General features: G+C 46.0%; 1 pseudogene; it reads left to right on the plus strand.

The window, feature by feature from the left end:
• The first annotated feature begins 42 nt into the window (after nt 1-42).
• On the plus strand, nt 43-4,463 carry LOC138520790 (serine/threonine-protein kinase 31 pseudogene; annotated as a pseudogene).
• Nucleotides 4,464-27,963: the final 23,500 nt, after the last annotated feature.

Raw genomic sequence — 27,963 nt, forward strand, 5'->3', positions numbered from 1 at the left:
CGCATCCGGCGCGGTTCTGCGCATGCTCGCTGGTGCCCTTTCCTCCGCACGTGCCCCAGGGAAAGCAGAGCCTTACCTTTCCACCGGCCCCTCCATGGGTTTCCACAAAACCCGGCCATCAATCGCTTCAGCCCCAGCAGAGCAACCCTAGCAACGTGCAAGCAAGCAGTATTTCAGCATGGATGGTGACCAGAGCCTGGGCCCATGGGAGGAGGTGTTTGTGAGCCATGTGGAGGACGCTGTCACCTTTTGGGGGCAGTCGCTGCCCAGAGGGTACGAGATCTGCGAGCTGGTGGAAGAGCTGGCCCAGGTCTGCCCCATGATGAGCGCCGTCTTTGGGAACCCTGACCCGGGGCGCATGTATGGCGGCCTGTTCTCGCACGACAACACTTGGTACAGATGTCGAGTGCAAACTGTCATCGATGATGAAAAGTGCCAGGTGACCTATATCGACTACGGAAACTCCGAAGTGCTGAGCAGATCCAACATTGTTGACCTTCCAGATGAGCTCCAGCGCCCAAGCTTTGCCAAGAAATACAGACTGTGGGGGCTACAGCTTTTTGACTCCGATGTATCCTTGTCCCAAAGTGGTACAGAGTTTTTAATCTCTATGATTAATGAAAAGCAGATAACTGTTCGACGCAAAGCAACTTATAGGGATAACACTATTGTTGTGCAAGCAGAGCATAGCAATGTCGATATCGGTGAAGAAGTTTTAAAAAGGGGGTTTGCTTTGCGGTGCAAACCCACAGCAAATTGTAACAGCATTGAAGATAGAACATTACAGTCAAAGTGCTCGCACTTGAAACCTCAAGTCCTGTCACCTTTACGGAATCGACAGGTTGAAAGGTCGACAGCGGATTATCAGAATGACCCGTCAGCACAACCTAGGAAGCACAGCCATTTAAATATGCAGAAGCCTTCACCGAATAGGAATGAAAACAATTCTGGAAATATTAAAACTTCAACAAAGTTGGCTCATGAGTTCACTCGATGTTCCGTTATTGTAAAGAACAACAAACTAATGTTAATTGAAGAAAACAAAAAGCTGAAGCACGAAATAGATCTAAATATTAAAAAATGCCAGTCTTTAGAATCTAAAATTGAGCTCCTACACTTTGCAGCAGAGAAAGAAAAAGAGATTGAGAAGGAAACATGTTACAACTTAGAAAGGAAGTTACAGACAGCTGTTGCAGACAAGCTGGGAAGCTTATCTGCCAAAGTTTTGTTACTTAAAGAAGCAAGGCGCCAAAATATGAATATTCGCATTGGTGACAATATTTCGGAGGCAATTAGAATAGTTTCGGAAGAATCTATTACTGAACCAGCTTCCTTGCAGAAACTGGAAGCAGTATGGAAAGAATACAATCACGCACAAGGGAGGATCCAGTTGTGCAAAGACAAAGCTGAAGTCAGTGATCTGATTGGGAAACGGAATGAGGTAAAGCTGCATCTGTTTTCAGCAGTGCAAGAATTTATTATGGAAGTTAACATATTCACCATTGCTGAACGTGCAAAGGCCTTGCAGCGCTTATCCAGTTCTTTAGAAGCTGAATATGGTGACGCCACAAGTGTGGACTCTTCGCATACAGTATTCCGTGAGTTTTATGAATGGAAGGATGCACATTTTGACAATTTTTGCAGGGTCCGAATTGATACAGATAAATCTCTACAGGCCCTATTTCTGTGGTTCCGAGATCTCAGGGAATTGTTCGATCTCACCTCTTCAGTATCTATAAGTTCTGAAGAGGTGGTAGGGGATATTGATGGGGTTCTTAAAAAAGTCGAGGCAACTGTTGACAAGGAGCTGGACATGACTGTTGCTGGACAAAACGAAAGTGACAAGAAAATAATAACCTGTGCTTACAACAAAGTTATAGGAAAGATCTATGAGGAATTGCAATTTATCAACCTGATGCTGTCCAAACACACTGCTAGCCTTGAATTTAAGGAGCAGAATTCTGAGTGGCTCCATAAAAGTCCTAATATTGACAAGCTTCTAGGGATTAAGAAGACTCTAAAGGGACTAAAAACTGATCTGAAGTTGAGATTAATTGAACAAAGAAACTTGGAAGACACTGATGAGGACAGCGACCCTGATGTCAAGACCATAAAAGGACATTTGACTGAATTGAGGGACAAAATATTTGAGGAAATATATTGCGAACAAGAGGAGTGTGAGAAACTCAGTTGTTTGGTGAAAAAATGGTTCCCTGAGTTGCCGCTTCTTTATCCAGAAGCAGGACTCCTGCCCTACATGAATTCTAGCAGGCTTGTTTCAGCCAGTCTTGAACGCGAGATTTTAGATGCAAAACCCTTAAAGGAACTTAGCAGCAAGCGCCCTGTAGTTTGCGCCAGCGTTCAAGGTCAGAAGGTTTTGCTGAAGGGATATTCTGTAGGTGTTGATACAGAAGCACAGCTGATCGAGAGGGCAGCAAAATATCACATGGCTTGGTCGGAACTGAAGGAGGAATCTGGCCTGTTAAAACTGCTCTTCCTTTTCTTTTGTAAGTCTGATCCTTTAGCCTACCTCATGGTCCCATTTTATTGCGGGGAAAGTTTAGGAGAAGTTCAAGCAACTATACCTTTAACCTCAGAGGAAGTTGTTAAAGTGATGAAGGGGGTTGCCTGTGGGTTGCAAACCCTCCACAAGTCAAACATTGTGCATGGATCAGTGCACCAAAATAATGTATTCACACTGGACCGCAAGAAAGGAATTCTTGCAGACTTTGATTTCACTAAAACAGAGGAACAGCGCAATTTGTTAAACTCAGTCGGCTACCTGACCTTAACAGCCCCAGAGGTGAAAGATGGCTGCCTAGCTTCCCCATCATCAGATATGTATTCGTATGGATGCCTTCTGTTGTGGATATTCCATGGAGAATCTTGGAAAATGAAGCCAGACCGAACACCCGACTTGGATGCGTTTCATATGTCAGGCAATCTTAAATCCCTCCTATCAAGGCTTCTCTCCCCTGCTGACCGCTTAACAGCTACGCAAGTGATTGCAGATGAATATTTTCAGGTACAAGAAGCTCACATTGTTCCTGTTGCACCAAACACTTGAAAGGAGTGAGCACTAAAGAGAAAGGGAACCCCTTTCATCAAGTCCATGGTGTTGATTAAGACGTTTGCACTAAAGCCAAAGTTGTCGGCAGGTTTGTTTGTGTTGCTTTTGCACTATATTTTAAATGTGTTCATTTTTGTAATGTTATCCAAGTTGATAGTTCTAATTACAAATGATAATTTTTCTGCAACAAAGAGGTGCACTATGGCACACACTTAGACTGAGTAGACAGTAGCTCCTCAAAGCAGTTTGTAAAATGCCAACTATTTTCTGTTCCGCCTAAAATGTATGGGCTTAAGCTGTACCGTTGGCAATACACTTAGAACACAAGATTATTTTTCAAGAAACTAGAGTTGCCACTTGCATCAGTTTTTGCACTTTATTTGGTGTCTGGTTTCTCTCAGCGTAGCTTTAAAAGGTGTGTGCAGTTGTTGTACAATTCATCATTAAACTGTGACACTAGGGACATTCTGTTGTGCAGCTTGAAACTGAAGATGACTGACTAAATCTATTTGGAACAGCTAAAAAAGAATTTGGAACAGCTAAAAAAAGAAGTAAGTGCGACATTTAGACATAAAGCATCGTAAGAGGTGAATTGGCCCTTCAGGGCCCTTAAGGGCTGTGGCAAAGTCCGTCCCATACCAGACTTTGCGTCACATGCCATTGACTCTACCCTGTGCCTTTTAGAGCCTCAATGGGAAAAATCAAGTTTTCTCTGTGGACTATTTAACATCTAGTATCACTTTAGACTCAGACTGCCCTGGTGGAGGAAATGAGGCACAACTCTTGGTAGTCTCACATTCCCTAAAAGTGGACCTGCTTCATGGTTTTTGAAGGAGAGCTCAATGTGTTATAGTTTCCTACAGTTTACCAATACAGTCACAGCTGTACTGTTGGGCAAATTTTAAATCAGTGAGCACAGTCGTTTTTTAAAAAGAAAATAATAATGACTTGGAAGGCCACGCATAAACATTTATTTGTAAGGTGTCCTCTGTGTGGAGATTTGTATTCAGTAGGTGTTACTGCAAGAAGTAATCACTTTGTTTATCTGCTGCTTGGTTTGTTCGTCTACTCCTGGCTGCATTCTCATTTCTTATCCCTTTTCCACTTTCCCTTGTTTTTCAGTGTGATGTTTACTCCTGTTGTACAGAGAAAGCCAATATTTTACATAGGCGAGGTTTGCTCATTTCCCATTTGTTTTTTTTTACCTTTGCGCTGTAACCTGAATATACATGTGTTAAGTCTTGTATACTTTGGCCACCTTCCCAGATTCTTGTGTAGTTCATTGCTTGTTACATGGCTTCAAACAAATGTTAAGACGGTCACTTCATATTCAACTGTTTGCCTTTTTTTATATGCTTGTTACATTGCAATAAAAAACAAACGAGAACATTTATCACGGTTTCATATTATCTTACCAGGTACCTGACAGAACCTCTGCTATGACCAATGCACACGGTATAGAACAGATTGGAGATTATACAGTGTCTGAGGGCTGAGATATTGGTGAACAATCTGAGTATGTGACAGGGGCTACATTTCAACTTGCAAGCTACAGCTAAGGCATGCAAATTCACTCACCCCTCATTCCTTCACATACACACAACACACCATTTCCTATTCCCCAAAAGTAAATTATTGCTAGTCAATGGCTAATGGGAAGTGTGCATTTTGTGGCCGGTCCTGTGGTCATTTTCTCTTAGCCAGCACGTGTAAGTTCCCTTTCAAGTCATTCTTCTATTTCACTTGTTTCTCCTCTGTCTCAGTTATTAAGTCGTGTTGATTAGTAAATTTGGCCCGATACGCTCTTGGGAGGATTTGAAGGGCTCTGTGCAAACAGGTGGGCTGTGTAATTAGGTTTTATTTTTTATTTTTGTATTACTTGTTTTGGTTTATTTAAACCTTCACAAAAAAATACACAATTTGGATAATACAAAACACAATTATACAGTTCATAAATTCATTACAACGCTCATATTTCCAGAATTAACCAACTTTACAAACACAATTTAAAAATCTCAAAACCGTTAACGGAACTGATTTACCATGCATGATTCTCAACCAAAACGGGTCCAAGAAGAGTCGATTAGTATCTGGGACAAACTTACTGAAATACATTATTCTTTTTACTATCAAGATTGGGCAAAAAAGAAAGCAACAAATGAGGCAATGTTTCACCTTCAGCAATATTTTGACAATTCCTACAACAACCTTTAGGTTTCTTGAACTTCTCCTCTCTGGTATGTGGTCGTGACCACAGGGATCCAGTAGCTCCATTTCTGCATGAAGGTGAGCAGTGTCGGCTGCCCATTTGAGTGCGGCGCGCAGCTTGTGTGAATTCCTTCAACATCTTGTTTGTGAATTTTTATTTTGCTACACATATCGCACTGCAGATACAGTGCCCTGCTGAGCGGCTGCTCCCCACTTTCACTTTGGGCCTATTCCCACGCACGCAGGGTCCCAGCCTGCGCATCGCCCAGCGGGGCTGTTTAATTGCTGGTCCCGATCACCCTGCAATCATGGCCACCACCATTGCCATCGGAGGTGAGCCTCGTTCTGGCCGACCTCCTGCTCCTGATTGGGACTCATTTTCTTCTGCCCAATCCGAGATCTGGCAGGCATTGAGTTGGCCCCCAACCAAGGCCCCTATCTTGAGCTGTAGGGAACACCTCTCCATGCCTGCTATTCCTTGCCCCTTTGCCTCCTGGCAACGTTTCTAAAAATGAATCACACAGACTTGGACCACTGCACGATTTGATCACAAACAGAACCCTGACTTTTCATTTGCTCTGGTAAGCAACATGGATGCATTTACCTGGTCCACACACCTCCCTTGGACACTGATTGCTTTTGCTCCTGCTCCTTTCGACATCTGTCTAACTATCCAATCTCTGCACTGATTGTAATATTCATAGTGTTGTGCCTCTTATTGTATGCTCTCTGCTGTTTTCTAATTGCTCTGCTTCAAAAGAAAAATCTAAATCTAAAACTCAAGTTCGATTATCTGGTGTAGTTTGCAACTATGCATCCTCCATTTTGTCCTGCTCTTTAGGGCTTTCTGGCAAATAAGATTTTAGGTGTGCTTTTCCAACTGCAACCTCCATTTTGTACTGCTCTGTAGTGCTTTATAGCAAATTCGTTTTTGGGTGTGCTTTCAAATGTATTAATGAGCTTTTAATCTGGTGAGATTCTACTGTTGCATAGGGCTTCCAACCCTCTCCGCTGCTATCCCCCTTTCCCCCGCCTCTTTTCTCTGCCCTTTTGGTGCTCTCCATCTCTCCTATCCTAATTGCTTTTACATCACCTACCCCCCCTCTCTCACTAAGTTTGGAAGAAAGAAATATAAAAAGGCACTCCTGACTTCCAACCCTGGTCTGCACATTGCAGACACCTACAGCAATGCTTCCTCCAGACAGACTATCACTGACATTCTCTTTGCTGTGCCTTGCGCTGATTTATGGCTCCGCATATGGTTTCTGTCCTCTCCCCTTTCTCTTTCTCTCCCATTACTGGCGGCACCAGAAGGGAAGTGCACTTTGCTCATTTTGCATCTGCCAAATGCACCATTAATGTCTATCACAAAGTCAAAGTCACTATCATAGCCCAGGGCTCCCAGCCCAACCTCTTCCTTCTTGAGGGCGTCTTCCATCTCTCTTCAACTCCCCCCTCTCTCGCCACCCCTCCTTCCCTCATCCCCACTCCCCCCCAGTGGTGGCACCCCACCTGCAATTAATTTTAAAGGGGGAAACTAGCTTCACTTAGCTACCCTCAACTCTCGTTCTGCTATCAAACACTCCTTTGACATCTATCTCCTCCTTGAAAACCTTGACGTCCTTGCTCTCACTGAGACGTGGTTCAAGGCCAGCTCCATCACTGCTTTTGACACTCTTCTCCCTGACAGATACAAGATCCTGTCCAGTCCCTCCCGGCCTGGCGGTGGAGGGGCTCTGATCTTCCCCGAGTGGGTTTGTGGCTCTGATCTTCCCTGGGTGGGTTCCTGCCTCATCCCCACTCAAACTTACTCATCCTTTGAAAGCCTAGTCGGCAAGCTATCTGTCTCGCCTACCTTCTCTCTTACTTTTGCTACCTTCTACAGCCCCCCCGGACCAATATCCCTCTTCCTCTTAGAATGGGTGCACCTGTCCTCTCTTATTGCCTTCTCCCCCAAGCGTATTTTACTTGGGAACTAAAATCCATCTCGACTCCCTTGTTTTGGCTTCTGTACTCTTTTGCAACCTCTGTGACACTCTTTCCCTCTGGCCCAACTACTCTGCCGGACACACCTTGGATGCGCTCATCTCATGAGACACCCCACTCTCCAATCCTCTTACTACCCATCTTTCCTGGTCTGACACTCTCTCCTCTCTTCCCACCTTGACCTCCCCTGTCCCCCAATGGTGCCTCCGCCCGCACTGCCAGTCTCCTTCTCTGTCATTCGACCGATGAAGTGTGTGTGAGTTGCTGCATTTGCCTCTTACTTCATTAGTCCTCTGCCCCCTTCTTTGGACTCTCCTTCTGACTCTGTTCTAGCTAACCTCCATCTCTCTATCTCTAACACCCTGGAGATCCTTACCCCTGTCATGAGGATCTACATGAAGCCTGCCTAAAAATGCAACTCTTGGTATGATTCTGACTTGGCAGCTTTGAAACGCAAGTGCAAGGCTGCAGAGCGGAAATGGTAGGCCTCTAGCTCATCCTCTGATAAACTGGCCTGCGGCCTACTCCAAAGGTAATAGTGTCTCACCATCTGCTCCAAGAAGAGGGCTCATGTCCAAGCCTGCATCTCTGGAGCCACCAATAGCACGACTGAGCTCTTTGCAAAGAACTTGCCAATCCTACTGCAGTCTCCTCCTTCCTCCGAGGCCCTCTGCACTGCACTGGCCGCCCACTTCTTCAAAATTTTGGACATCCTGTCCTCTCCGTCATTTTCTCTGACCCCACCACCCTTCTCTTGCCTCGCTTGGCCTCCTTTGTTCCCCACCATACTCTCTTCTGTCCCATTGCACCAGACGAGATCTGTAGAGTTGTCCGCTCTATGAAAGTTTCCTCTGAACAGGTGCCCCTGTTCCTCCAGAACCATTAAGGACAACATTGCCTCTCTCGCCCCAGCCTTGGCTGACCTCCTCAACCACTCCTTTGCCACTGGCTACTTCCCACAACCCCTTTCTTGTGCATCCTCTCCCAAAAAAGCCAATCCTTCTTGCCCCGCTCACTATTGATGTATCACCCCATCACACAGAAATGGCTGGCTGCCTCCATGACCTCTGATACGGTTTCAGGCATCCATAGGCACAGAAACTGCTCTCCTGAACACCCATTAAGACCTGCTCTCAAACCTGAACTCAAAAACTCACTCTGTTCTGATTCTCTATGATCTTTCTTCTGCCTTTGACACAGTCAACCACTCCATCCTCATAAACCGTCTCCATGATACCCCAAGCATCACAGACGGGGTACTGGCATGGCTGACCTCCTTCCTTTCAAACTGACCCTCCCAAGTACAAATGGGTCCTTTTCTCTCCTCCACCTCACTCTCTACCTGTGGCGTTCTTCAGGGCTCTATCCTATCGCCATGACTTTTCAACATCTACCTGGCCCACCTGGTCTCCACCTTCTCCCTTCATTTCCAGAAGACCCACATCTCTCCTTCAAGCTGCCATCATTACCTCCTCCCGCACACCTGACTGCTATTCAGGCATGATGTTCTGCCAGGAATCTCTGCCTTAATGCAAGTAAGATAGAGATCTTGCACATTGGGATGTCTGCTCTCTGGACAGCCTCCTTTGGTTCCCTCCCATCACCGAGGCAAAAAACCTTGGGATCATCTTTGATTGCTCTCTCTCTCCTTCTCTCCACACATCACAGACATTGCCAAGAAGTCCAACTTTCAGCTTCACCTCCTCAGGGGCATACTCTCCTTCCCCCAGAAGGTCAACGTCTCCAGAGCCCTGGTTCTCTCTAGGCTGGACTACTGCAATAGCCTCTTCCTCAATCTGCCTCTTTCCTCACTTTGCCCCCTTCAACTAATCCAGAATAGGACTGCAAAACGTATCATTGGCCTCAGGCCACCAGATAAGGTCCATACTAGGCCTTGTTACGCATGAAAATCTTGTAAATTTGACAGCTTTATTATTTTCCTGTGTACATTTACACACAAGTTAGGAGTGGAGTGCAGTGCAAAGGTCAGGTTACATGACAAAAACCAGAACGCTCCTTTTGATTTTTATCTACATGGATATAATTGCAAGCCATAGATAAAAGCACCTGAAACAGAATGTATTTCAGTGAAGCCTTTCAAAAAATGCAAATGCACACTGTGATAAAAGGAATGGTTTATTTCCATTCAGCTTCTGCTGTGTTGATGCTCATGGAGCAAACAAAAGCACTGTGCATATTTATTTTCCTAGCATTTTAAGATTGTATAATTAATAAGATGGAAAACTAAGTTGCAATTGAGAATTCATAATTTGTAACAAATTATGCTTTTTTCCCTCTCCAGTACAAGCAAACCAGTATTGCACACATGTATTTTTCAGAGTTCCTGTGCTGTGTGCATAATCATGCGGAGACAGATCATGTTTACACTTATAATTTAATATGAACTCTAATTATGAAAACAGTAAGTACAATTAAGAGTATGCACGGTCTAGTTTACATTTGTTCAACCTTGCAGTCAATGGGGTACATTACTACAAATGGTCAGTGGCAGCAGAGCCTTTGCTCAATGGTGAGTGGTTGTCATTACACCAATCACAGGTGTTCTAGCCTCTCAAATCTCCAAGGCTACAATTAAAACATCTGAAATATGACTCTCCAGGAAGTGCAAGCGCCGTTCAAAAACAAACAAATAAAAGTTACGTTTGTAATTGAAATGGAAACTCGGCAAAACCTGTCCCTGTGATAAACCATATCGGTATTTAACTTTATGTAGCACTTCATACATGTTTCGTCTGTTTCATCCAACATCTAGGCACTGTGATTAATATACCTCAGCCGATAACCAGTTTACCGACCTTCTGAATGATATGAGCCAATAAGATGGCTCAGCCAGTTGAGAGACTGTTGCTTCGATCTGTGCGTGATCTGTATGCTTTAGGTTCGAATCCCAGCAAGGTCAACTCAGCCTTTCATACTTTTGAGGTCGATAAAGGAGTACCGACTTGGGTTTGGTGATAATTGTGATAAATATGTTCTATGTACAGTGCTTTGCCAAAAGCGCTATATAAATTACCATTTGACCATGAGATTAGGTATAGAATTTTGCATGTAGTTCGTCCCTCCCTGCGCTGTTGTATCATAACATTGGGATACCATTAGGTAGTAATGGCTCCAGGGAATTAGGACTTTCATTAAACATCAAAAGACAATTCTGCTATGGAACCTCAAAACACACAATACAATTCATGTTTGCTTTACTATGTAATTGGCTAGGTTTTTGTGTTTTCAACATTTAAATAAATACAGGAGAGATCAAATGGCCAGACCTTAGAGAAATAATGAAAGGTGTATTCTGTCACAATGCAGAAAGCTGCTGCATAGTAATGATTTCCATACTGTTTCTGTACGCGTCGGCTGGATCTTACATACTTTTACTCTCTTGCAAAGGAGAAAAGTATTTTCTATTCTCTTGAAATCACATTTACTCTCAAATACTCCCACCTCAAAATCGTATCTGGGGCACTGCTTGGCCTCAAGCCCAGGGACCACATCTCTCCGGCCCTAAAATCTCTCCACTGGCTCCCGGTGACCGCAAGGATCAAATTCAAGACCCTTTGCGTCATCCACATGGCTGTGTGGGTCCTGGGACCTCTCTATATCCAGCTTTCCCTCCCTAAATAACTCCCTGTCAGAGTCCTATGGTCCACTGGCTCCAACTCTGTGCAGGTCAAACGTTTCGCCAAGCAGAGAGTGGGAGGTAGATCCCTTTCCTCAGCTGGTTCCTCCCTCTGGAACGGCCTCCCTGCCCCCCTCAGACTTGAGCTGGATCTTCTTAAATTCTAGAAACGTCTCAAGACTTTCCTTTTCTCCTCTTCCTTCCCTCTGCCGCTGTGACAGGGACCTGGTCCCTTTAGAGAAACACAGGGGAATACTGACCACCCCCTTCCCAGTCTCCCCTGCATCCCTTACCAGCACTTGTATGCAGCCTCCCTTCCCCGGACTAGCCCTAATCTGGTCCTCCCTTTCCACTGCACCCATCCTCCCTTCCCCTTCTCTTCCCCCTGGCACTTGCCTCCTTGGCCCCCCAGCACTTCCCCACCCCCCTCCCTTAGGCACCCCAGTCCTGCACTTCTCCTTCGCCGCCCCCCTGCACTTACCACCTTGTCTTGCAGTTGCACGGTAGGATTGTCACAAGGCCGATAGAACAGTTTGTTGTTCTTCTCTCCCATGTCCTGCCCCCTCGACCCCAAACTTGTCTTGTGGCACCTGGGAACACTTGTGTTTAGGCGCCATACAAATGTCCAGTAAATCAATAAATACGCACGTAGCACCGTCTTTTGGCTGCTTCCAAGTGTTGTAGGGTAGCTGGGGATCAGAAAGTGGGCAGAAGCAAAAAGTGGAGGAGGGGTCCGGTAGGAAATCAAATCTGTGAGTATGACCGAGAAAAGTGTCATTGCCTTCCAGGATGTAGGGAACACAGCGCAAAGGCGGCTAAAAATAAAGCTGTGGCAAACGTGCAGCTTCCTCCTTTTTCACCCTCAGTGTCTACATATAGGCCCTTCCTTTTCTTTGGTGCTTTCCATGATGGAGAAAACTACCTTCAGGGTTAAAGTAGACGAGAGGAAGGGAGAGTGGTGGTCCTGCCAGGTGCACACCACTCCATTTCCATTGCCAAGCAAGGCTATTGGGATGAATTGGGCACCAGGGCTCAGCATTACACCCATTTAAGGGATCCCCATACTTTTCAGTGGCAATTTAGTAGGGTATTTACCAACAAACCCCCCGCAGCAGATGGCGGATCAGTGCACCACACAATTTAGGTCTATTCGCTGCACCTCTGTGCCTGGCATTTGAAACTGGAGAGCAGCCTCACACAGAATGTGTTAGGAGCTGACTGGCTTTAAGACACAAGGGAAACCCTAAATAAATACATATAGATAGCTCCTAAGTGATTTACATTTGCAGGGCCTGCCTACCCAACTTTCACATGTTATCTGTTTAAAAATGACACTGTTCCAATTGTGTGACTCTATGGTAGCACTTCAGCCCATTACAATGCAATGCAAAGTTAACCGTCAAGGGCAGATATTTTTGTCCTGAGTTACATAGGACTCCCATGTACTGCTGGAACAACATTTTAAGGTCATATTACATGAAGCAGTATTTGTACAGTGCAGCGATCATCCTCTTCATGGGTTTTTGGTGCTGATGCATGTCATTAGAATGAGGGGTTGTTTAGCCAAGCATAGGTGACCATGAGAGACGATTTCCCATGGGGGCGAAGCAGCAGTGCTGCCATCCACGATATCATAGGGGGTATGATGTGAATATGTTGTTGGCTGTAGGGTGGGCATGGTTTGAGACCCTCTGTAACTTCTGGGTGTCATTGTTAGAGTGGCTGTGGTAAAAGAGTTCTCCAAGAAAGAAGAATAAATGCCCTACTTACTCATGGTTGTCTCTTCATGAAATATGGGTGGAGCTACAGGGGCTCTTACTTGAGGGTAGACTTTTAACTGTGCATCCTCTGGGAGCAAAGCCGTGAACCAGACTGCCCTGAAAGATACCTGTAAAGAGCTTTGAGTGGTTTATTGTGGTGGTATGGAAGGCTGGATTGCTCTTGGGCTGAGGCTTGGCTCCGGGCGTTAATTGGCATAATCCAGCCTTTTATGCCCTTGTTAACCTCGGCTGCAGTCACCATGTCCTTAAGACACGGGTGGGGGGCTGAGGGGGGGAGCAAAGGGTTGATCTTGGTTCCCCAGTGGGTCGAGTCACCTTGCAGCTACATTTGCAGGCCTACTTTATTTAATATGGTCATTTCGGTGAAGTGAGTGCTGATTACCTGGGTTTCATGGAGTACATGTCACTTCCTCCTTCAAGGATAAGAAATGTTCTTGTTAAAAGTCATATTCATCCAAATCACTTATTTCATTTGAGCAGTTTCACATCTTACCTCGGCAAACAAAGACAGATATTTACAACAACACTTAAAGAACATAGAAAAACATTCAACATGGTGCGTCCTCTAGCACAAATAGGCTAAACAAAAAAATGTGTAACCAAATGCATATCCTTTTGATGTCACATGGACGTTTCGGCTTCTGTTTTTCATAACACCTTTGTCCGGACCTACAAGAGTCTTCCTGAATCTCTGAACATTGCACCCAATTGCAGATTGTCAATGTGATGCCGAAAGTAGTGCCTGGTGCCTTACTAATTATTCTCCTAGTATATATACTCTCAATGTTGTACTCTATCCTGTACTCTCTTGCCACTAGGACGAGGAAGAGTGATACAACAATGTTTCTAAAAACAAACCTGCTGAAAATAAAGTTGGTCTGGCAGGCTGGGTTTATTCTCTATTCCCAACGCTGCATCTTTAATTCATGGTACTGTGTTTGCCAATAGGGAGGATGGTCTTTAACCACGGGGACGCTGGTTATTTCCAATATTGGCCTTTTTTATTTAGATCTGTTGTCTCTGTGCGGGCAAACTGGGCTGGTGAAACTTTTACTTTTGGAAGTTCCAGCAGTACCCCCCTTTCACTTCAGCGGCGTGGCCCAGGTTTCTTCTTATCTGTTTGCCATCTCCCACTGTCCGGTAGGGACACCGGTCACCCTCCGTAGGCCAACACTGCAGACACCAGCGTTGGAAGCTCTCGGCCTGCGGGTTCCACAGCTTATCTTTCGGCCCACTTCTCCCCTCGCATGGATCCTGTAGTTAAGCGAGTCCTGCTTTTCACTGTTGTTCTCTTGTTTGCAACCCCGTTCTAATTATGCATTTCACCGGCGGCACTAGGTGAACTTGCTCTTCACCACGACACTCTGAGATCAAGTGTAGGCGGCATCTGCCACGTACATTGAAGTCCTTTTCGGGACTTCCATGTGTCTTGGAAAGACAGAGGCAGTGCCACTCTGCAGAGCCCTGGTTTCGGCTAGCTCTTGGGCTCCTGCAGCGGTCTTGCAGCTTGCTTTTCGTCCTCCTCTTCCGTTCTTCTGCCCGGTCCTCCACCTCTCCATCTTCCATGTCTCTTATTTAATCCATTCTACCTGCTACCATGGTCTCGTCCGTTCCTTTTGCCTCTGCTGCCGCTACTCCTTCCTTTCTGCTGGTTACTTCCACGTTTGTTCCAACTCCTGCTGACACTGCTACTATTTCTGCCCCCACTGCTCCTGCTGCTATCACTTTGTTCGTGCTCAACTTCCCACTTTATGCAAGAAGCACTTCCAGCTGTTTCCCAACAACTAGAAAGTTGTTTGCACTCCTTTAGTGCCTCGATGTAGGGCCTCCTCGTCTCAGTACTATACATTATTGTAATTGGTGTCAGTCTACAGGAGTACTTTGGTTGATCTAGAATATTTAGAAGGGTGGGAAAAAATGACAAACTCTTTTGGTCATGTTGGCAAAGAAATGGTGTTGTCACAATAGCAAATGTATATTTACTTCCTTCTTCAAAGCATTTCTTCACCTTGTCTACAAGAACTGGGGAGATTTTATGAAGGGCGAGTACCATTTGCATGGCACTCAACTGTACTAGCGATCATGGGGATGTGTGAAACTTTTATTTAACGTTCAAACTTTATTTGCAGTGTGACAGATGTCGTCCCTTCTACCCAAGGCGGAGCCCCTTCCCATGAGACCACCGAGGTGAGGCCGCTATTTTTAAAATGTATTTATTGTGCGATATAGTACATTAATTTGACCTTTCACACAGTAAACACATTTAAAAACGTTTGAACACAATTTTACCAATTAAAAAAAGTCTTAAAACCTAATTTTCACATGATTAATTTTACATAGTGCAAGTAACAATCCAAGTACAAAATGCAAAATTCAAAATACTAAAAACACTATAAAACCTAAAATGTTGTCCCTTTAGAATTTAAAACTACCTCCACAAATTCCAAAAATCTTAATAATAAAGAAATTTAATTGGTATTTAAAATTCTGATCCATAGCTCCTCCTCCGGTACATGGACAAATAATTGTTCTCCCTCCAGAGGGGCTGTAAAAAAGGACAATTAATGCAAAGGTGCTTGAGGGTCTCATCCTCTTTTCCACAATAGTGACGGTCTCATTCCCGTAGGCACCTTTCTCCTTAGTGCCCCAGTGTCGGAAACGGATTGAGCTTCGTTCGCAACATTTTAAACATGAAGTTTCTCGATGGGTGCTTTTTCAGATAAGGGGCTAATACGTTGACATTTTTAATTGACCAAGTGAAGTGGTCATCAAAACATCAGTATTTCGGCAGGTCCGACCTCAGCTGAATCCACGCGTGTTTATACAGCTTTAATTTCACTTTATTTGGATTTTCTGTCAACTCCTGTGTGGAGGATTCAATTTGCAAAAAGAGCCTCAGTACAACAAACTACCCAGTTATCAAGGACCCCGCAGTTTCCCTTTGCCGCCGTCAAATTTAAATGCTCGAAAAGAGAAGCCTTATGGGGAGTAATGATCCAGCTATATATCTGTCATCTTCCCCACTTGATTAAAGTCTGCCTTGGCAATTGCCCTAGCTCATAAAATCCCTGCCAGAGGCACTGAGGGAGGGAGGCGAAGCCCTTTCCTCCAAAACCTTCCCTCCATCTTAGACCTCAGCATTCTCCGCACTCTGAGCCCCAAAAATCAATTAGGCACGAATTTTTTGTCTGAACAGCTTAATCAAAGGCATTGCAGATAATCTACCAAATCTAAAATCAAATTGGATTAGCTGATTTGTGGCTGGCAGAAATGTAGTGTTTAAGTCACCATCCGGACCATTTTTTGCCTTTCCCGTCGTAAACAAAAGAGACCAAGTATTTGTATTTGTTTACAACATCCAGAGCAACGCCAACGATCGACCGCCCACATTTTATCCATTTCGACCTCTTTGTTTAGCACCAAAATGTTTGATTTGGTGCCATTAATTGAGAGGTCCAATTTGAGCAAAAATGAATGCGCACAGGGTTCTCTGCAGGCCGATAGGGGTCAAGTCACAGATTACAATTACATCAGCATCACCAAATTCCAGCATTTGACCATATCTTTGATGTAAAAACAGAACAGAAACGGAGCGAGGACACACCCTTGCCGCAGCCCTGATTCGTTTCTATCCAGTCCGTCAAAGACCCATACGAGTGCAATCTGACTTTGATACTGGTCCTCAAATGCTTAGCCTCCAGAATGCTAGGCAGGGGGCAACCATTATCATGTAAATTCTTCCAGAGAGCATCAATATTCACGTGATGAAAGGATTTGCTTACATCAAGGAAAACAAGAAGACAGGTCTCCCTTGAGCTATTGCTTGCCCTGAGAGCAGAGACAATAAGATGTCCCCACTCCCTTCTTAAAACCTGCCTGCCATTGATCCAGTTTGCTCGCGCCCATATCTGCAGCTCTTTTAAAATCATCCTTGCAAACATTTTGTCTGAAACATCCAATAAGGATATTGGTCGGTACTGTACAGGGACAATCTGTCCCCTCCCTTGAAGATCAAAACAACCAATGCTATTCTCCATGTCCCAGGGATCTATTTTTATGTGCAAATGTTCCCAAACAGACGAGGCAATAGTTGAGACCATAGCAAAATATTTGATTTTAGAGTTACGTTAGAAAGCCCATCGGGTGCGTAGCATTTTATATTTTTATTTATTTTACATTTATAAAGCTCACAAAGCAGCCCTAGGGCATCGTCGAGCTGTTCCAAGACATGCTTACTTAGTTACAGGAGAACGGAAGGAAAGACAGCCTTGAAAGACAGCTCGTCTGTGGTTGGTGGTTACAGTGAACCTAGTACCAGACAGGTAGTAATTGTATGTATTAAGTGGTCGGGGTTTACTACGGTTCAAAGTTTACAGGTGAACCGGATACAACTAATACCTTGTGGAACAAGATGTCTGGGATTACCTGGGGTGTAGAGTGGACTACTAGTCTTGTTTTAAGGGCTTTGCGGAAGGACATGTGAGAGGTCTCATTCCTTAGGCTGTTTGGGAGGGCATTCCATTGTTTTGGTGCTATGAAAGGGACACTGGACTGCCCGCTTTGGCCCTTTTGATGGTGGGAATGTTCAGCTGGGTAGAGTAATGTGATCGGATGGGTCTGGAGGAACTGGCTTTGACTACTGTCTCTGAGAGATAAGAGGGGGCTGCGAGAGCGAGGCACTTGTGGGTTGTGGCGAGGGTCTTGAATATGATGAGTTCTTTGATGGGTAGCCAATGAGCAGTGTGCCTAGCATGGGAGATGAATGTTCAGGGCCACTCTGATCACATTATTTTGAATGATTTAACCTCTGTTGAGATTTTTGCCAGCAAAAGGGACGTTGCAGTAGTCAAGTTTTGCCCCAATAGTGGCTCTGGCTATTGAGAGGCAGTTCTGTTCAGACAGGTAGGGTTTGACTGCATTCATCAATTTAGTTGTGAATAAGGCTGAGGAGGCAATGGTACTTACCTGGCGTGTCATGGACAGTGTGGAATCGAGGTACACACCCAGAGTCTTTACTTTTCATTTGACTTTTTGCTTAACTTGATTTCCAAGGCAACGGGCCTCATTACGAGTCACCCGGTATGGAAATAACGGAGGCGGTAAACCCGCCGCCACCGTTGTTTCCATAACGGGTCATCTCGAGTCCTGCAGGCGGAGGTGTCATTCCCGCCAGGTCTGACCTGGCGGGTTTAACACCACCCGCCTGCAGGCGGACGTTGAAACACCGGCACCATCACGGAATTCCCGGGTTACCGGGGTCGTAATGCCCCGGTAATTCCGGGAATCACGGAGGCGGAATGGTAATACGAGTCCGGCGGTAACCTGCTGGAATTTCAGGCACGGTTACCACCAGACTCGTAATGAGGTCCAATGTCATCAAGACCCCAACACAATGACCCCTGCCACCTAACTTGCAAGAACAGGCCAATACCCGTTACCCCTGCACCCACGTATACATCCATAACATCTTTCACCGTATACATCCATAACATGTTTCACCCAAACGTCCTCAGATATTGCCTGTATCTGTAGGAACTGATCCGTGCCACTCGGTTTAATTAACTGCCAAAACCCAGATGGATTGTTACCCAACATACAACACAACATGTTCTCAGCATCATTTATCCCCATGATAAATCTGTGTCCCTTCACCCAATTTCAATAATTCTGTCTCACTCTGCAGACGTCAGCGAATCCGCCAGGCTGCAGACCCCTCTGGAGTGCTCTGATGTCCAAAGGCAACTGTCTTTTCCGAACTTGAATCAGGGCGTCAAAATCATGCATGTACCCAACCTTCCTAGACCTTTTATCCAGATATTTTGCTGGTAATAGACCCCCAACACCGATGGCCCACAAGGGGCAAAGCCATTAGAAGAGCATAGTTCTCTCATAACAGCGTTAAAAATCCCTACCACCTGATCTTCGAAGGAAGAGACTATCCTCTTAGACCATTTGACCAAAGAGTTTCTAGGGTTGACCTCAACATCCAAAATCCTGTCCTTAATTGGTTTCACCCGGGGGAGAGGAAACCCACAATGAACCATAGAGTGATCGCTCCCCCCTTCCAATTCATCCCCATCACCATTGCAGAAACCACTACCATCATCCAACACCTCAAAGCCTCCAACTGGACTGACGGCCTCTGCCCCACACACATCATCAAACTCTGTGCCGAGCCTCTGGCCCCCACCATTACTAAATGTGTCAATGCCTCCTTCAGCACCTGCACCATACCCACCTCCATCAGAGAAGCTTGGGTCAAACTACTACTGAAAAAACCTTCCCTTGAACCCACTCTCCCCACCAACTACTGCTCCATCACTATAGTCACATTCCTCTTGAAAATCCTTGACCGCACTGTCTACCTACAACTCCAAACCTACCTCAACCCACTCCCTACTCGGTCTACGCCAATCCAGCTTCAGACCGAGACATAGCACGTAACCCGCCTTCCTCAATCTCAAGATACAACTTGACTTAATTTGCGACAAAGGAGACCATGCTATTCTCCTGCTACTCAACCTCTTGGCGGCCTTCGATCTCGTAGACCACAATATCCTCTGCCACCGCCTCACCACCTCCTTCAACTTCTCCCAAGAAGCAGCCAAATGGGTCAAATTCAGCAGACCCCATTGCAGTTACCTATGGTGTCCCACAGGGATCCTGCGTCTCGCCCACATTCTACAACATGTACACTAAGGACCTATTCGATCACCTTGACAACCTCAATATCCACTACACAAATGTTGCTGACAACACCCAGATCCTCCTCAAAATATCTGCCACCTATGATCTCGACTGTGCAAACATCAATCACATCTACAATATCATTCAGGCCTGGATGGCAAACCACCACCTATGCCTAAATGATGACAAAACCGAGCTACTCATTGTCGGCACCCCCCACCACCTCAAACATCTGGATTCTGCCTACTCCTCCTTTATCATCTACGGAAACAGCATCCCTGTCTCCCCCCGTGTGAAAACACTAGGAGTCTACCTAGATGTAGAACCCAACCTGAACAAACACATGAAAGCAATGACTCTTCCGCTGCATACTCGACCAAACTCCTCAATCTCGCCAGGAAATTCCTCATTCCTAGCAACTGCCTCAGTCTTGCTCGAACAACCGTCAGTAGCCAACTTGTATGCCATTTTAGCAGGGACCTCCAACAAGAATCTCAAAAAACTCACACAGAACACCCCCCTCAGAGCAGTTTGGGGCCTCAAATGCTCAGAGCACATCTCCCAAATGAGACGCATGCCCACTGATCCCCCATCAAAGCACGTGTTCACTTTAAAATACTCTCTACCACCCACCGCTGCCTCTACAACACTAACCCCCCTATCTCGCGCACTGCATCTCCAAGAAACCCAATCTACAAACCTTACGCTCAAATTCCTCCATCTCACTTACTACACCTAGATTCACCAGAAAATGATCATGGGGCTCCTGCTTCCCTGTCATCACACCCACTTAATTGAACACGCTCCCCACCACCACCAGGAATGAACCTTCCTACCTGGCATTTCGCAAACAAGTCAAAACCGCACTTTTTTTTAACAAAAATGAATGATTACCTATGTAACTACTGTTAACTGGACTGTACTGTAACTACCTATGCTCTACTGCATGTAATCTACTGCTGTGATACCTCCAGGTCCTGGGCGTGTATAACAAATGAAATAAATAAATGCATCGCTCAATTCAGTGATCTTGATTGCCAAATTCCCTCCCCTCTGAAAGATATCAGCCGAGGCAAAGAAGTAATTTAAAGTAGAGTACAAGGGGTCGCTGTGCCAAGTAAAACAGGGAGGCACATCAACAGCACAATTCCCATTCAATAGCAGTAAGTGCCATGCCTCAAGCTGCTGTCTCACCATTTGACCCCTTTCATGAGCCACCCTTGACGTTTTCCTCCTGATAGGTTATTGATACCAGTAGCCCTCCACATTCAGCATTAAATACCCCCCCACCCCCCAACACAATTACTGAAGCACCCTCCTCTGGCGTTTCCCCCAACAGCAGGAAAGAGATCACAGAGAAGGCTTCCTCCAGTTTGGAAATCTCTGAATTGAGATAAACATTTATTAGTAAACACTTGCTGCTGGTCCCAGTATCCTGGCATGCCCATTCAAAAACAATCACCAGCATAACTTCTCTGCCAGACTCTATTTTATGCATAGCGAGCCCCTTGTTTCGTCTACAGGCCGTCAAAACACTCTGTTTATGCCACGCTTCGCTTCATTGAACACTAGATCAAAACCCACTTTTATCGGTATATCCATCAGCAGGGTTTCCTGAAGGCAAATAATATCACAAGAGGAAAACAGATCCTAAGGCCGCTATCCGATAGTCCCCTGGGGCTGGTGCACAGCGGGAAGATCTCATGGGGACAGAAGCCCCTACGGGGACAAGGATGAAGATCTAGGCGGAAAACACAGTATGGTCACCTCCAATCCACCTCTAATAGCCCCAAACACACAATTCCACATCTCCCCATACATGTGTGTAAAACCATAGAGCTATCTGCTGCTGAGACGATGAAGAGTCCAGACTACCCAAGTAAGACGTAAATAAGAAAAACTGAGACCACTAGGAGGAGCAGAGCTATGAAGATTGCTAACAGACACATAGTTGAACCTTCTAGTTCTCCACCAAGGGCCACTATCAAGACCAAACTAAAAGCAGAAGTACTAGTTTTGTGGTCAAGCCATCCATGGAGGAGCCCTGAGCTGGGAAGTGGTTCTGCGGGGAAGACAGAAGAAGCTGACCGGGATGCTGGTGAGAAGGTGGAGATTGTCCCTACATTGTCTGACGTTGAATAACCGACCCAGAAGCTGGCGAAGCAGGAGTCCAGACCAGCGAATAAGCCGGATAACACGGTCGCGCACAGATGCGCAGTCTGCGAGGGGCCAGAGGCTGCAGTGCCGCTGCAGTACATCAGAAGGCGAGGGAAGCCACTGAAAAGAGAAACCACAGAAGGAAGAGTCCAAGACTGACTGAAGCAAGACCCTAAAGATACTTGGGTTGCCGGGATGGTTGGTGGGGGGACAACAGAGTCTGGGAAGACTCAGGAGGCCGCAGATCAAAACCCACAGAGCAGGGGCAACAAGGGAACCCCTGGAGTAAAGAACATTTGTGCCAAACATAAAAGCAGAGAAATAGTGTCTGGGACCTGCACCCACAAAAGAAGAGTCATACAAGTTATCTTCTTTGTGGCAGTACCTGGAAGGAGAGTGAACCTGGCCTGCCAAATTAGAAGAGCAGAGAAACACTGGTCTGGGACCCGCATACACAAGAGAAGAGAAGCATAAGCAATCTTCCTCGTGGCCCTACTTGACAGAAGAGTAAATCAAGGCTGCCTAAGTCTAGAGATGAAGCGTGTGATCCTCAAAATAAAAGAAATGCCAAGGGAAGGGAGTCAGTCCCCTTGGTTGTGTTGAACTGTGAAACCAATTTATTAATTTAATAGTTTTTTTTTGTAATGCACCTAATACCATATACCCAAGTTCGGTTTCTAAGCGCAGATCCTGGATTCGAACCTCTGTTCCTCTGCATGGTCTTGCTTTCAAGACCAGCACATTGCCCCTTTGCTATGCAAAAGAGAGGCCAGGGGAAGGGAGTCATTCCACCTAGTGGTGTTGAACTGTGCGATTACGTGAAAAGAGAGGCCAGGGGAAGGGAGATATTCTCCCTGGTGGTGCTGAACTGTGAAACCAAGTAAAAAGAGACCAAGGGGTCTGAGTCATTCCCCCTGGTGCTATCAAACTCTGAAGTCAAGATAACAGGAGAAGGGAGTCATTCTCCTGGTATCCAAGGCCAGAGGAAGGGAGTCATCCCCCCTGGTTGTGTTGAATTGTAAAATTAGGATATCAGGAGAAGGGAGTCATTCTTCGGATAGCCAAAGCTGAAAAGATGTTCTGGCACAGAAGACTAAAAGATGAGCAGTGTGCCTGCCAAAGAGAAGTGCTGGAACTTTGTCTTTTGTGTTGGAGGACAGGTTTGACCCAGGGAAGGGAGTTGTTCCCCTAAGAAGAAGTCAAAGCGTCAAAGTGAGCTTTTATCCCCAGTTCAGAAGGAGCCATTCTCCTGGACGAAGACGGTCTACTTTATATATAGTTTAGTTTTAAGTGTAAGGGACAGAAGTAGGGTTTTGACAAATGACCGTGGACTCTTAAGTTACCCAGACATTTTGCAGACCTGTTAGAATGTTAGGGAAAGTTAAGGTTGTCGCTTTATTTTCTTGACTAATAAAAGTCTATAACAATCACCCTCACAGCAGTAATTGGCAAATTAAAGTTTCACTTGATCATGGCTGGCCTTTGGCGGCAGCATTGCATCAAATATAAAGTGTGCTTATGGTGACAAGCACTATTTTACTGAAAGCACTGGTAAATATTTTGTCAGCAGTCACCCTGGGGCTAGTGCATTTCTCCTAGGTCGAGCTAAGAAACTCACACTGCAATTCTAGTGGGATTGTACGAATTTCCGAGGCCTGCTATTCCAAACCCACTCCATTCTTTTCAGGTCCACTTCAAAGGGTCACCAGTAATTAGCACCCTGGTTTTAGCAGGCCATTGTCATGGCAGGACTCTCCTTGAATAACCAGTTCTGAAGGGATCTTCTAAGTTTGGGATTCCGTGCCTTGGAGCAAGTTGTCACCCTTACTTTGGGAGAGGGGGGTTGGCAAAGTAGAAGGTTCCTGGGCCCGGACCCACATGATACTTATGGGTACAACCAGGCCAGATGGCTAATATACACTCAGCCATGTCATGAATGAGTCACCTCACTAAGTTGTGGCAATATAAATTACAATGTTTGCTTGTAGTGCACATGGCAATATAATTGTGTAATTTCAGTAGCTACCATGTCATAAACAGACGGGGCTTATATTTAGATATTAACATGCCACCAAGCTGCTGGGGGTACACACTTATAAAAATAATTTGACCCAGAGGTGCAGAGGGTTAAAAAGCCAGCTCTGGCTGCTGAAACCGTAAGTTTCATAAGCATTGTCCAGTAATGTAGATCTAACCTGTGAACATTTCCTGCCTCCACTGGAGGGCAATCACTGGGGATGCCAGGAGACTGCCCCGGCTAAGGTACATGGGTGCCCTATGTCTTTGACATGGAAAATTATGAAAGTTGGATCTGATTATCAGATCCTGCTTTCAGAAACAGAATTACCAGCAGCATTTTATTAATAAAAAAATAGAATAGCTCAGGCTATTTAAACCTCACAAATGGCATTCTGATACACATGTAAAAAGACAAGGAGCTCAGTCTGAGATTAGAAAGTTTCGGTAATATTAACCCCGTATATATGGTCGCCATACATATGGTCGCTGAGAATAGGCCATGGCGACTTTATATATGGTGACAATATATATGGGGTCAAAGGGACTGGGGGTGTCCCCCGCAGGTTCAAAGTGATAATGTCCCTGCAAACCACTGCCATTTTTGTCAGATGACATTTTTGCAGGGACATTATCGGATGGAACCGAGCGGAGGCTGCAGGCAATCAGAGACCGATGACAAAAGCTTGTAGCATGCTGGAATAGAGACCAGAATGACATGTAGGGGGGAGTAAAGCCCAGGAGGCTAGGCTGAGTGTCCAGATGGCCGGGCCACACTGGAGCCTAGGAACTGGAGGAGAAACACAGGAGCTTAAACATGGGAGTCAAGAGACCCAGAGCTACTGGTAATGAGTGTGGGAGAGGAGGCTAGACTTGAGTGTCCAGATGGCCGGGCCACACTGGAGCCTAGGAACTGAAGGAGAAACACAGGAGCTTAAACATGGGAGTCAAGAGACCCAGAGCTACTGGTAATGAGTGTGAGAGAGGAGGCTAGACTTGAGTGTCCAGATGGCCGGGCCACACTGGAGCCTAGGAACTGAAGGAGAAACACAGGAGCTTAAACATGGGAGTCTAGAGACCCACAGCTACTGGTAATGAGTGTGGGAGAGGAGGCTAAGGATTGTAAAGGTGATCTGGGTGAAGATTGTGCTCCAGGGTGAAGAAGAGGCTACAAAGATCTGGAAAGGGGGATTACAGTTTGGCTCAGGGGTGTAGCAGATGCAAGAGATTGCTCTGAATTGCAGAGGGGCATTGACAGGACAGATGCTGTCCAAAGGGGCAAAGAAGGCGGGGGCTAGGAAAGGCCTGAAGAACATGGATTAAAAAGTAGAAGGTGCACGAAATGGTGAATGCGCTGGAGAAATAGTGGCTATGTGGAGATTTGGTACTGAGGAAAGGGAGGTGTCCAAAGGGATGAAGAAGGCAAGGAAGAGTGGAAAAGTAAATATAGCAGTTGGGCGGTGGATATGAGGGACGTATTTAATGCAGCAATTAATACTAGAGGCCTGAAAGTTAGCTTATGGTTATAGAAGGATGGGCTAAGCCAGTTCTGGCTGAGAGAATTTGAGAATCGGAGGTGTAGGGCACGGGCTGGGAGGAGGATGCAAGGCGGAACTGAAGCATAGTGGTGAGAATTTGAGTAGTTGGCCACCCTCCTGAACCTGCACACTGTCTGGGTCTACATCCACGCCCACTCCTCAAACCCTTCATTCACTGCACCCGTGACTCGGATGTTCCCCTGGAGGTAGAGCGCCTCGACGCACAGAAGTCTTGGGTCCCTGAGGAGGAAGGGAGACCAACAACCAGTAGTAGCAGGTCACAAAAGAAGAGAAAGAAAGGGGCGGCATGAAACACTCGTGCACTCACTCTCATACCTTCTCTGTCTCTCCATCGAGTTCTTTCATACTCCCTCCCTTTCTATCCCTCTCAAATACATACACTGGATACCGTGTGCAACAAGGATGAGGAAATGGCAAAAGGAAGGAGACCAGTGGCAAGGGTCCTGGAAGAGTGGGCCGCCTAGGCCACGAAGACCTTCCTTACAAGCCACCCTAACTTACTCAGGTGCTTGCCCAATTTGACTTATTGAGACTTTGCCGTTCAGGGCAACAGGCAGTGTTTTTCATATGTTCGTCGGGGCAGGAATCCCCGGCAGCCATTTCAGGCCTAGGAGCTGTCTCACACAGCACAGAGACGGTCACAGTCTTCAAACACAGCCCACACAGAGACAGTCACATGGCAGAAAGCCCCGGTCCCCTCCTCAGTCATCTCTTGTTTAGATAGTTCCATAACGTCAGTGGATGTCGATTAGACGAGGATCAGGAAAGATAACATGTGAAGTGAGAATCCTTCTGGAGTACAGTTCAATAGTTCTCATGATGCCAAGTGCCTGTGACATGCCAGGGTGATTCTTTCGATGGAAGGAGAGTATAATTTGTGGGTCAACCTCTGATGGGTTCAAGTTAGATATGGATGGGGTTGAAGTAGAAGTCTAGTGGGGGCGCACAGTGAGACCATCAAAGCTGTACATTAGAATTAACTTAATTTTAACATTTTAAGTAATATTTGTTTTAACAAAACATGTAGATGCTGTTGCCCGGGATCGGGCCTAAAGGAGGACACACAGCCGGAGTGATGGTTGGAACCTTTCTTTATTCACTACAAACAGTAACTGGTGCGAACCGCGCCTTCCACTGAACTTCCCCCAACTCTGCGTCACTGGTCCTGCCTCCTAGTGGGTGGGGCCTCCTGTTAAAGGTACCGCGGCTGGCAACACCACCCCCGGACAAATGTCCAAGCGTCGGGTCAACATTCTTAGACCAGTCGGGCTGACTTCTTAATTAACCTTTCTGGCCTCTCGTGTCGGGCCTCCACGTCTCCGCTTGGGGCTTCTCAGCTGAGTTCTGTTCCGCCTTCAGCTCCTCCAGGTGGGATCCAAAGGTCATCCTGTGATTCCCGTGGTATCGGGCTGCAGGCCCTCGGTGGGGACTCACTCTCTTCTCTTTTGATGTAGTGTTTGAATTGTTGACAGTTCCTCGTGACGGCCTTGTCGTGATTTTGGGCTGTCACCATCGTCCCTTTTACAGCCGTGACTCTCATGGGGCTCGGAGCAAAACGTGGGTCAGTCTTTCTGATCATGGGCTGTCGCACTAGAACCTCATCCCCAATCTGAAAGTCTTTCGGCGTTGCCTTGTGTCAGTGCCCTGCTTTGCCCTTTCTTTCACTTCAGCGTCGCGTTGTGCTACTTCTGCGTCTGTGTTCTCTGTGGCTGATGGGTTTCGTAAGGTGCGAACATGTACTTCGTATCGGACCATGAGTCCTGCTGCAGTTTTGCTCGTGGGGTGTATTTCGATAGTCTCTGAGGAGCCGGCACTGCACTTGATGTGGGTTGACTGCCTCAATGTGGGCTCTCTGGATCGTCTTCTTTATTGACGCCATGAGTCGTTGCGCCATTCCATTTGCTTGTGGGTGTCGAGGTGTAATTTTCATGTGCTTAAACCCTAGGTGTCTTGCCAGTGCTGCAAACTCATATCCATTGAAAGGCAGTCCGTTGTCAGATTTGATAACTCTAGGAATGCCCCATTCACCGAGTACTTCGTCTAGTACTGCGGCTACCTGGGGAAAAGCTGGGGTGACTATTTTCTTGACGATGGGTAAATGTGAGTATTCATCAATCGGGAGGAGGAGATAATGACCTGATTCAATGGGTCCGTAAAAGTCCACGGCTACTCTTTCCCAAGGGCGGTCTGGTATTTGCGTGCGTTGTAGGGGGGCGGGAGGTTCGGCTGGCGATGTGCACTGGCAGGCGTGACAGTTCTTTATCCCTTCATCTACTGCTGGGTCTAGGAATGGGAACCAGATGTGGCATCGCAGTTGTTTTTTTGTGTTTTCTGCCCCTCGGTGACCTTCGTGTGTGGTGCGGACGACGTCTGCTCTCAGGGCGGCTGGGATGACGATGCAGCAGCCTCTGAGTAGTATGTTGTGGTCTTTGACAGCCAACTTTTTATGTATTCTGGCTAGCCTTTCGATTTCTTCCTTACACACCCCCGGGTTAGCCAGCATTGCTTGACGGTCGTCCTTCCACTTGTTGGTCGACGTGAGGCTGATGGCAAGTGAGGTCGTGGGATCCGCTGCTGAGGCCGCAGCGACCATTTCCATCGATGGTGCGGGTGGAAATGAGTTTGCAACTGGTGTCCAGTCAAAGGATCTAAAACAAAAGGATCGAATGCCTTTTGTTCGACACCAAAAGGACTGAAAAAAAGGGTCAAATGCTTATTTATTTATATATATTTTTAGTTTGGTATGCATAAACAAAAATGTTAAAAAGAAAACAGGGAGGTTGGGGGGGAACCCCCCCCATAAAAAAAACAGAAAAAATTTGACCCTTTTTTTCGGTCCTTTGGTTTAGAAAAAAAGGGCAT

Source organism: Ambystoma mexicanum, chromosome 13 (assembly GCF_040938575.1).
Source record: "Ambystoma mexicanum isolate Mex_15411 chromosome 13, UKY_AmexF1_1, whole genome shotgun sequence".
Classification (NCBI taxonomy): domain Eukaryota; kingdom Metazoa; phylum Chordata; class Amphibia; order Caudata; family Ambystomatidae; genus Ambystoma; species Ambystoma mexicanum.